At 65.5% G+C, this 10,772-nt stretch overlaps 1 long non-coding RNA gene across 2 annotated transcripts; it reads left to right on the top strand.

The window, feature by feature from the left end:
* Window positions 1-294: 294 nt before the first annotated feature.
* Window positions 295-2,493, top strand: LOC148591862 (uncharacterized). 2 transcript variants are annotated; one of them, XR_015914008.1, is made up of 3 exons: window positions 295-367; window positions 1,501-1,620; window positions 2,426-2,493. It is a non-coding gene; the product is annotated as an uncharacterized LOC148591862 (long non-coding RNA). The 2 variants fall into 2 exon arrangements; XR_015914009.1 differs by lacking the exon at window positions 295-367 and adding an exon at window positions 1,009-1,071.
* The last annotated feature ends 8,279 nt before the right edge of the window (window positions 2,494-10,772 follow it).

Below are 10,772 nucleotides of genomic sequence, written 5' to 3'. Positions count from 1 at the left end.
GCTATGGGGCAGGCTATGGGGCAGCCGTGGGGCGCTATGGGGCAGCTATGGGGCACTATGGGGCAGGTGTGGGGCGGCTATGGGGCGGCTATGGGGCGCTATGGGGCGCTATGGGGCAGCTATGGGGCAGGTTGTGGGGCGCTATGGGGCGGCTATGGGGCAGCTATGGGGTGCTATGGGGCGCTATGGGGCGCTATGGGGCGGCTATGGGGCAGGCTATGGGGCGCTATGGGGCAGGCTATGGGGCAGGTGTGGGGGGTTATGGGGCGCTATGGGGCAGGGTGTGGGGCTGGCCGTGTGGAGCCTGGGGGTCATTCTGTACACGCTGGTCAGCGGCTCCCTGCCCTTCGACGGCCACAACCTCAAGGTGTGGGGCGGGATGTGGGGCAGCTATGGGGCACTATGGGGCGCTATGGGGCGGCTATGGGGCAGCCATGGGGTGGCTATGGGGCGCTATGGGGCGCTATGGGGCAGCCATGGGGCAGCCATGGGGCGCTATGGGGCAGGGTGTGGGGCTGGCCGTGTGGAGCCTCGGGGTCATTTTGTACACGCTGGTCAGCGGCTCCCTGCCCTTCGACGGCCACAACCTCAAGGTGTGGGGCAGCCGTGGGGCGCTATGGGGCAGGGTGTGGGGCAGCTATGGGGCGCTATGGGGCAGCTATGGGGCAGCCATGGGGCGCTATGGGGCGGCTATGGGGCAGCTATGGGGCGGCTATGGGGCAGGGTGTGGGGCTGGCCGGTCAGCGGCTCCCTGCCCTTCGACGGCCACAACCTCAAGGTGTGGGGCAGCTATGGGGCGGCTATGGGGCAGCTATGGGGCGGGATGTGGGGCAGCCGTGGGGCACTATGGGGCAGCTATGGGGTGCTATGGGGCAGCTATGGGGCGCTATGGGGCGGCTATGGGGCGCTATGGGGCGGGATGTGGGGCAGCTATGGGGCAGCTATGGGGCAGCTATGGGGCGGCTATGGGGCGCTATGGGGCAGGGTGTGGGGCTGGCCAGGTGGAGCCTGGGGGTCATTTTGTACACGCTGGTCAGCGGCTCCCTGCCCTTCGACGGCCACAACCTCAAGGTGTGGGGCGGCTATGGGGCAGCTATAGGGCGCTATGGGGCGGCTATGGGGCAGCCATGGGGCGGCTATGGGGCAGGGTGTGGGGCACTATGGGGTGCTATGGGGCAGCTATGGGGCGTTATGGGGCAGGCTATGGGGCACTATGGGGCAGCCATGGGGCGCTATGGGGTGGCTATGGGGCGCTATGGGGCAGGCTATGGGGCACTATGGGGCAGCCATGGGGCGCTATGGGGTGGCTATGGGGCGCTATGGGGCGTTATGGGGCAGGCTATGGGGCGCTATGGGGCGCTATGGGGCAGCCATGGGGCAGCCGTGGGGCGCTATGGGGCAGCTATGGGGCGCTATGGGGCAGGCTATGGGGCAGCCGTGGGGCGCTATGGGGCGCTATGGGGCTCTATGGGGCGCCGTGGGGCTGAGCCCGTCCCGCAGGAGCTGCGCGAGCGGGTGCTCCGCGGGAAGTACCGCGTCCCCTTCTACATGTCGACCGACTGCGAGAACCTGCTCAAGAAGTTCCTGATCCTGAACCCCAGCAAGAGGGGGACCCTGGAGGTGACCCCGGAAATGGGCACGGGGGGACCGGAAATGGGGACGGGGGGACCGAAAATGGGGAGGGGGGGACCCCGAAACGGGGACGGGGGGACCGGAAATGGGGACGGGGGGACAGAAAATGGGGACGGGGACCCCAAAAATGGGGATGGGGGGACCAAAAATGGGGATGGGGACCCCAAAATGGGGATGGGGACCCTGAAATGGGGACGGGGGGACCGAAAATGGGGACGGGGGGACCAAAAATGGGAACAGGGGACCAAAAATGGGGACGGGGGACCCTGAAAATGGGGATGGGGGGACCCGGAAATGGGGACGGGGACCCTGAAAATGGGGACGGGGGGACCGGAAATGGGGATGGGGGACCCCAAAAATGGGACTGGGGGACCCCAAAATGGGGACGGGGGGACCGAAAATGGGGACGGGGGGACCCCGAAATGGGGCGGGGACCCCAAAAATGGGGACGGGGACCCCGAAACGGGGACGGGGGGACCGGAAATGGGGACGGGGACCCCAAAAATGGGGACGGGGGGACCGAAAATGGGGACGGGGACCCCAAAATGGGGACGGGGGGACCGAAAATGGGGATGGGGGACCCCAAAAATGGGGACGGGGGGACCCGAAAATGGGACTGGGGGTGTCAATGGGGCCAGGGGGTCCCTAATGGATCCTGGGGGGCCCTAAAGGCACCAGATGGTCCCTAGTGGCGGGACCACCCCCCCCGTGTCCCCAATGTGTCCCCAATGTCCCCAATGCCCCCAATGTCCCCATGTCCCAAATGTCCCCAATGTCCCCAACGTCCCCCCAGCAAATCATGCGCGACCGCTGGCTCAACGTGGGTCACGAGGACGACGAGCTGCGGCCGTACGCGGAGCCGGCGCCCGACTACCGCGACCCACGGCGGACGGGTGGGGGGGACGTGTGGGGCGGGGAGGGGAATGTGTGGGGCGGGAGTGTGGGGTGGAGCAGGGATGTGTGGGGCGGGGACGTGCGGGGTAGAGTGGGGATGTGTGGGGCAGGGATGTGTGGAGCAGGGAGGGGATGTGTGGGGCAGGGATGTGGGGCAGGGAGGGGAATGTGTGGGGCAGGAGTGTGGGGTGGACAGGGGATGTGTGGGGCAGGGATGTGTGGGGCAGGGAGGGGATGTGTGGGGCGGGAGTGTGGGGTGGAGCAGGGATGTGTGGGGCAGGGACGTGTGGGGCAGGGAGGGGACGTGTGGGGCAGGGAGGGGATGTGTGGGGCAGGAGTGGGGATGTGGGGCAGGAATGTGTGGGGCAGGGAGGGGATGTGTGGGGCAGGGAGGGGATGTGTGGGGCAGGAGTGGGGATGTGGGGCAGGAATGTGTGGGGCAGGGAGGGGATGTGGGGCAGGGAGGGGATGTGGGGCAGGAATGTGTGGGGCAGGGAGGGGATGTGTGGGGCAGGGAGGGGATGTGGGGCAGGAATGTGTGGGGCAGGGAGGGGATGTGTGGGGCAGGGATGTGTGGGGCGGAGCAGGGATGTGTGGGGCAGGAGTGGGGATGTGGGGTGGAGAGGGGAATGTGTGGGGCGGGAGTGTGGGGTGGACAGGGGACATGTGGGGCAGGGAGGGGATGTGTGGGGCAAGGAGGGGATGTGTGGGGCGGGGATGTGTGGGGTAGAGTGGGGATGTGTGGGGCGGGGACGTGTGGGGCAGGGATGTGTGGGGCAGTGGAGGGCCATGTGGGGCAGAGAGGGGATGTGGGGCAGGGACGTGTGGGGCAGGGACGTGTGGGGCGGGGAGGGGACGTGTGGGGTAGAGTGGGGATGTGGGGCAGGGAGGGGATGTGGGGCGGGGATGTGTGGGGCAGGGAGGGGATGTGGGGCAGGGACGTGTGGGGCAGGGCAGGGCCGTGTGGGGCAGCCCCCACGTGTGGGGCAGGATGTGGGGCAGGATGTGGGGCCGCCCCCCACGTGTGGGGCAGGATGTGGGGCAGCCCCCACGTGTGGGGCAGGATGTGGGGCAGGATGTGGGGCCGCCCCCCACGTGTGGGGCAGGATGTGGGGCAGCCCCCCGTCGCTCCCCCCAGAGCTCATGGTGGCCATGGGCTACGCGCGGGACGAGATCCACGAGTCACTTGTGGGGCAGAAGTACAACGAGGTCATGGCCACCTACCTGCTGCTGGAGGACGAGGTGGGACAATGAGGGGACAATGAGGGGACAATGAGGGGACAATGAGGGGACAATGGGGACATGGGGGGGCATTGGGGACAATGAGGGGACAATGGGGACATGGACAATGGGGACAATGAGGGGACAATGGGGACAATGGGGACAATGGGGACAATGGGGACACTGAGGGGACAATGGGGACATTGGGGACATGGGGACATTGGGGACAATGAGGGGACATGGGGACAATGAGGGGACAATGAGGGGACAATGGGGACATGGGGACAATGGGGACATGGGGGGACACGGGGGACACGGGGACAGTGAGGGGACAATGGGGACATTGAGGGGACATTGGGGACACAGAGCGACACAGGGAGACAATGGGGACATGGGGGACATTGGGGACATTGGGGACACTGAGGGGACATCGAGGACATTGGGGACAATGGGGACACGGGGGGACATTGGGGACACTGGGGATATTGGGGGACATGGGATAAGGGGAACATGGGGGGACACCGGGAATGAGGAGATGGAGGGACATGGGGACATTGGGGACACTTGGGGACACTTGGGGACATGGGGGGACAAGGGGGGACATCTGGGGCCAGAGGGGACACGGGGACATGGGGACAATGGTGACACCATGGGGACAGGGGGGTTGGGGACACAGGGACAGGGGGACATGGGGGGGTTGGGGACACCAGGGGACACAGGGACACCATGGGGACAGGGGGACACGGTGACAGGGGGGATTGGGGACATGGGGGGACATTGGGGACATGGTGACACCGGGGGACATGGGGGACATGGGGGACATTGGGGACACAGGGACATGGGGATTGGGGGGACAGGGGGGTTGGGGACACGGTGACACCGGGGTTGGTGTCACGGGGGGGGGTTGGTGACACCGGGGGACATTGGTGACATCATGGGGACACCGGGGGGGGTTGGGGACATGGGGGGCGTTGGGGACACCGGGGGACGTTGGTGACACTCGGGGGGGCATTGGGGACATTGGTGACACCGTGGGGGGACGTTGGTGACATTGGGGGACATTGGGGACACTGGGGGGGACGTTGGGGACATTGGGGACATCAGGGGATGTTGGGGACGTTGGTGACACCGGGGGAGGTTGGTGACACTGGAGGACATCGGTGACACTGGGGGACATTGGGGACGTTGGGCACACTGGGGACGTCGGTGACATCGGTGTCACCGGGGGACATTGGGGACACTGGGGGACACCGGGGGATGTTGGTGACATTGGAGACACCGGAGGACATTGGGGACACTGGGGGGGACATTGGGGACGTCGGTGCCGTCGGTGTCACCGGGGGACATTGGTGACACTGGGGACACTGGGGGGGACGTTGGGGACACTGGGGGGGACATTGGGGACATTGGGGACAGTGGTGACGTCGGCGTCACCGTGGGGGGACGTTGGGGACGCTGGTGACACCGGTGACACCGTGGGGTGACGTTGGTGACGTTGATGACGTTGGTGTCACCGTGGGGGGACATTGGGGACGTTGGTGACACCGGAGGACATTGGGGGCACTGGGGGTGACGTTGGGGACATCGGTGCCATCGGTGTCACCGGGGGACGTTGGTGACACTGGGGACACTGGGGGGACATTGGGGACATTGGGGACACTGGGGGTGACGTTGGGGACATCGGTGACGTTGGGGACGTCGGTGACGTCACCGTCCCCCCCCCAGGCCCCCCCCCGCTCCCGGGTTGTCCCCGACCCCCCCGGGGGGTCCCCGAGCGCCAGGAGCCCCCGAGAGCCCCGGAACGAGGAGGGTGAGAGACGGGAATGGTGGGAATGACGGGAATGACGGGAATGGGATCGGGAATGATGGGAATGACGGGAATGATGGGAATGGGATCGGGAATGATGGGAATGACGGGAATGATGGGAATGACGGGAATGGGAATGGGAACGAGGAGGGTGAGAGACGGGAATGACGGGAATGACGGGAATGGGATCGGGAATGGGATCGGGAATGATGGGAATGGGAATGACGGGAATGATGGGAATGATGGGAATGATGGGAATGATGGGAATGATGGGAATGATGGGAATGGGATCGGGAATGACGGGAATGATGGGAATGGGAATGATGGGAATGACGGGAATGGGATCAGGAATAATGGGAATGACGGGAATGATGGGAATGATGGGAATGACGGGAATGATGGGAATGATGGGAATGGGATCGGGAATGATGGGAATGATGGGAATGATGGGAATGGGAATGATGGGAATGACGGGAATGACGGGAATGATGGGAATAACGGGAATGATGGGAATGGGATCGGGAATGATGGGAATGGGGATGGGAACGAGGAGGGTGAGAGACGGGAATGGTGGGAATGATGGGAATGATGGGAATGATGGGAATGATGGGAATGATGGGAATGATGGGAATAACGGGAATGGGATCGGGAATGACGGGAATGACGGGAATGACGGGAATGATGGGAATGACGGGAATGATGGGAATGACGGGAATGACGGGAATAACGGGAATGGGATCGGGAATGACGGGAATGGGATCGGGAATGATGGGAATGACGGGAATGACGGGAATGACGGGAATGGTGGGAATAACGGGAATGACGGGAATGACGGGAATGACGGGAATGGGATCGGGAATGATGGGAATGACGGGAATGACGGGAATGGGAATGGGAATGACGGGAATGGGATCGGGAATGACGGGAATGATGGGAATGGGATCAGGAATGGGATCGGGAATGACGGGAATGGGATCGGGAATGATGGGAATGATGGGAATGGGAATGACGGGAATGATGGGAATGACGGGAATGGGATCGGGAATGACGGGAATGACGGGAATGGGAATGATGGGAATGATGGGAATGACGGGAATGACGGGAATAACGGGAATGGTGGGAATGATGGGAATGACGGGAATGATGGGAATGATGGGAATGATGGGAATGACGGGAATGATGGGAATAACGGGAATGATGGGAATGATGGGAATGATGGGAATGGGATCGGGAATGACGGGAATGGGATCGGGAATGGGATCGGGAATGACGGGAATAACGGGAATGACGGGAATGATGGGAATGATGGGAATGACGGGAATGGGATCAGGAATGACGGGAATGGGATCGGGAATGGGATCGGGAATGACGGGAATGACGGGAATAACGGGAATGACGGGAATGGGATCGGGAATGACGGGAATGGGGATGGGAACGAGCAGGGTGAGAGACGGGAATGACGGGAATGATGGGAATGGGGATGGGATCGGGAATGACGGGAATGGGATCGGGAATGATGGGAATGGGAATGACGGGAATGATGGGAATGGGATCGGGAATGATGGGAATGGGATCGGGAATGACGGGAATAACAGGAATGATGGGAATGGGGATGACGGGAATGATGGGAATGACGGGAATGGGATCGGGAATAATGGGAATGGGATCGGGAATGACGGGAATGGGATCGGGAATGGGAATGATGGGAATGATGGGAATGGGGATGGGAACGAGCAGGGTGAGAGACGGGAATGACGGGAATAACGGGAATGGGATCGGGAATGGGAATGACGGGAATGATGGGAATGACGGGAATGATGGGAATGGGGATGGGAACGAGCAGGGTGAGAGATGGGAATGGCGGGAATGATGGGAATGACGGGAATGGGATCGGGAATGATGGGAATAACGGGAATGGGATCGGGAATGATGGGAATGGGGATGGGAACGAGCAGGGTGAGTGACAACGGGAATGACGGGAATAACGGGAATGATGGGAATGGGATCGGGAATGATGGGAATGGGAATGGGAGCGACCAGGGTGAGTGATGGGAATGACAGGAATGGCGGGAACGATGGGAATGATGGGAATGGTGGGAATGGGATCGGGAATGATGGGAATGGTGGGAATAATGGGAATGGGAATGATGGGAATGGGGATGGGGATGGGAACGACCAGGGTGAGTGACGGGAATGATGGGAATGACGGGAATGGGAATAGGAATGATGGGAATGACGGGAATGGGATCGGGAATGATGGGAATGACGGGAATGATGGGAATGGGAATGATGGGAATGGGATCGGGAATGATGGGAATGGGAATGGGAATGACGGGAATGGGAGCGACCAGGGTGAGTGACGGGAGTGATGGGAATGACGGGAATGGGAATGGGAATGATGGGAATGGGAGCGTGAATGGGAGCAACCAGGGTGAGCGATGGGAATGATGGGGATGGTGGTGATGGTGGCAATGGGAATGGGAGTGATGGGAATGGGAATGGGAATGGGATATGGGGATGGGGATGGGAATGATGGGGATGGGAGCGGGAATGGGGATGGAACGGGAGTGGGAGCGGGAATGGGAATGGGAGTGGGAATGGGAATGGGAATGGGGATGGGGATGGGAATGGGAGTGGGAAGGGGGATCTGGGAATGGGGATGAGGATCCAGGAAAGGGAATAGGAACGGGATGGGAGCGAGCAGGGTGAGCGGGAATGGGATCGGGAATGGGAGCGGGATCGGGAATGGGATCGGGATCGGGATGGGATCGGGAATGGGAATGGGGGCTCCGGGGGCTCCCATCGCCCCCCCCCCCCCAGGCGGCCCCGCCCCCCCCCGGAAGGCGCCGGAGGCCAAAGGAGACGAGGGGGGGGGCGGGGGGGGGCGGCGGGGGGGGGGCCGGGAGCTCCCCCCGCCCAGCCCCCCCCCCGGGCCCCGCGCGCCCCCCTCCCCCCCCGCGGTGAGTGCGGGGGGGGGGACCCGGGGGGGGCCCTTTAAGGGGGGGGGACACGTGGATTGGGGGGCCCTTTAAGGGGGGGGCCCTTTAAGGGGGGGGGACACGTGGATTGGGGGGGCCCTTTAAGGGGGGGGTCCCTTTAGGGGGGGCCCTTTAAGGGGGGGTCCCTTTAAGGGGGGGTCCCTTTAAGGGGGGGGTCCCTTTAAGGGGGGGGACGTGGATTGGGGGGGGCCCTTTAAGGGGGGGTCCCTTTAAGGGGGGGGTCCCTTTAAGGGGGGGTGACACGTGGATCGGGGGGACCCCTTAAGGGGGGGGGGGCGGACGCCGGGGCCCCTTTAAGGGGGGGGGAGCGGATGCAGATTGGGGCCCTTTAAGGGGGGGGCCTGGACGGGGGGGTCCCCTTTAAGAGGGGGGGCACGGGGGGGTGTCCCTTTAAGGGGGGAGGGCCCTTTAAGGGGGGGCGCGGGGGTCCCTTTAAGGGGGGGGGACACGTGGATTGGGGGGCCCTTTAAGGGGGGGGGAAGCGGATGCAGATTGGGGCCCTTTAAGGGGGGGGGGCGCGGGGGGCTGTCCCTTTAAGGGGGGGGGAGCCCGGATGGGGGAGGACCCTTTAAGGGGGGGGGGGGCAGGGTCCCTTTAAGGGGGGGCCCGGACGGGGGGTGCCCTTTAAGAGGGGGGGGCGCGGGGGGGGGTCCCTTTAAGGGGGAGGGGCTTTTCTAAGGGGGGGGTTTAGGGGGTCCCTGGATGTCATGGCCCCTTTAAGAGGGGGGTTGGGGGGGGGGGGGCCGGATGCCAGGGCCCCTTTAAGGGGGGAGTGGACGGAGGGGGCCCCTTTAAGGGGGGGACCCGGACACCGGGGCCCTTTTAAGGGGGGGGGTGGACAGGAGGGGGTCCCTTTGGGGGGGGGGTCCCTTTAAGGGGGGGGGCAGGGTCCATTTAAGGGGGGGGCTTTTCTAAGAGGGGGGTTTAGGGGGTCCCTGGATGTCGGGGCCCCTTTAAGAGGGGGGTTGGGGGGGGCGGACGCCAGGGCCCCTTTAACGGGGGGGGGGGCGGACGGGGGGGCCCCTTTAAGGGGGGGGCGGGGGGGGCCTGAGGCCGTTGCCCCTTTAAGAGGGGGGTTGGGGGGGGGGCGGACGCCAGGGCCCCTTTAAGGGGACGGGGGGGGGGGCCCCTTTAAGGGGGGGGTTGGGGGGTCCCGGGACACGTTTCCGGGGGGGGGGGAGGGGCACGGGGGGGGGTTTTGGGGGTGCCCGGACGCCGGGGCCCCCCCTTGACCCCCCCCCCCCCACAGAGCAGCGCCCCCCCCCCGGGGCCCCCCCGGAGCCGGAACTCCCCCCCCCCAGCCGAGAGGGGGGGCTGCAGAACGGCAAGGAGAGGTGGGAGCCCCTCCCCCCCCCCGCGAAGACCCCCCCGGGACCCCCCCCCGGGAACCCCCCCCCGGGAACCCCCCCTTTCCAAGACCCCCTCCCCCATTGGCCCCCCCCGGGATCTCCCCAACCCCCCCCAGACCCCTCCGAGACCCCCCCCCCATGGACCCCCCCCATGTGACCCCCCCTACACGCCCCCCCCCCGGAATCTCCCCCCCCCATGGCCCCCCCCAGAACCCCCCAACCCCCTATGAGACCCCCCCCCTTGTGACTCCCCCCTTGTGACCCCCCCCCACACGGACCCCCCCCGCATGGCCCCCCCCAGGACCCCCCTGACCCCCCCCCCCCGGGATCTCCCCCCCCCCCGGACCCCCCAGAACCCCCCAACCCCCTATGAGACCCCCCCCTTGTGACCCCCCCGGGACCCCCCCCACACACGGACCCCCCCCACGTGACCCTCCCGGGACCCCCCCCCGGACCCCCCCGTGTGACCCCCCCGCCCGGGACCCCCCTGACCCCCCCCCCCGGGGATCTCCCCCCCCCGGGTCCCCCCCAGAACCCCCCAACCCCCTATGAGACCCCCCCCCTTGTGACCCCCCCGGGACCCCCCCCCCCACGGATCCCCCCCCCCACGTGACCCTCCCGGGACCCCCCCGCTTGTGACCCCCCCCGGGACCCCCCCATGTGACCCCCCCCCCCCCGCATGCCCCCCACCTTGGGACCCCCCCGGGATCTCCCCCCTCCAGGACCCCCCCCCCGGATTCCCCTGAGCCCCCCCCCCCGGGACCCCCCCATGGACCCCCCCGTGTGACCCCCCCCCCCATGATGGATCCCCCCCTCGGACCCCCCCAACCCCCCCCCACCTGCCAGACCCCCCCCCCCGGGTTCCCCCCC

This window comes from Tinamus guttatus, unplaced genomic scaffold (assembly GCF_059628265.1).
Source record: "Tinamus guttatus ecotype Peru unplaced genomic scaffold, ASM5962826v1 Tinamus_guttatus_pri_ptg000691l, whole genome shotgun sequence".
NCBI classification, from domain to species: Eukaryota; Metazoa; Chordata; class Aves; order Tinamiformes; family Tinamidae; genus Tinamus; species Tinamus guttatus.
Note: the sequence above shows the minus strand (reverse complement) of the source record. Positions and strands in the feature narration are given on the sequence as shown.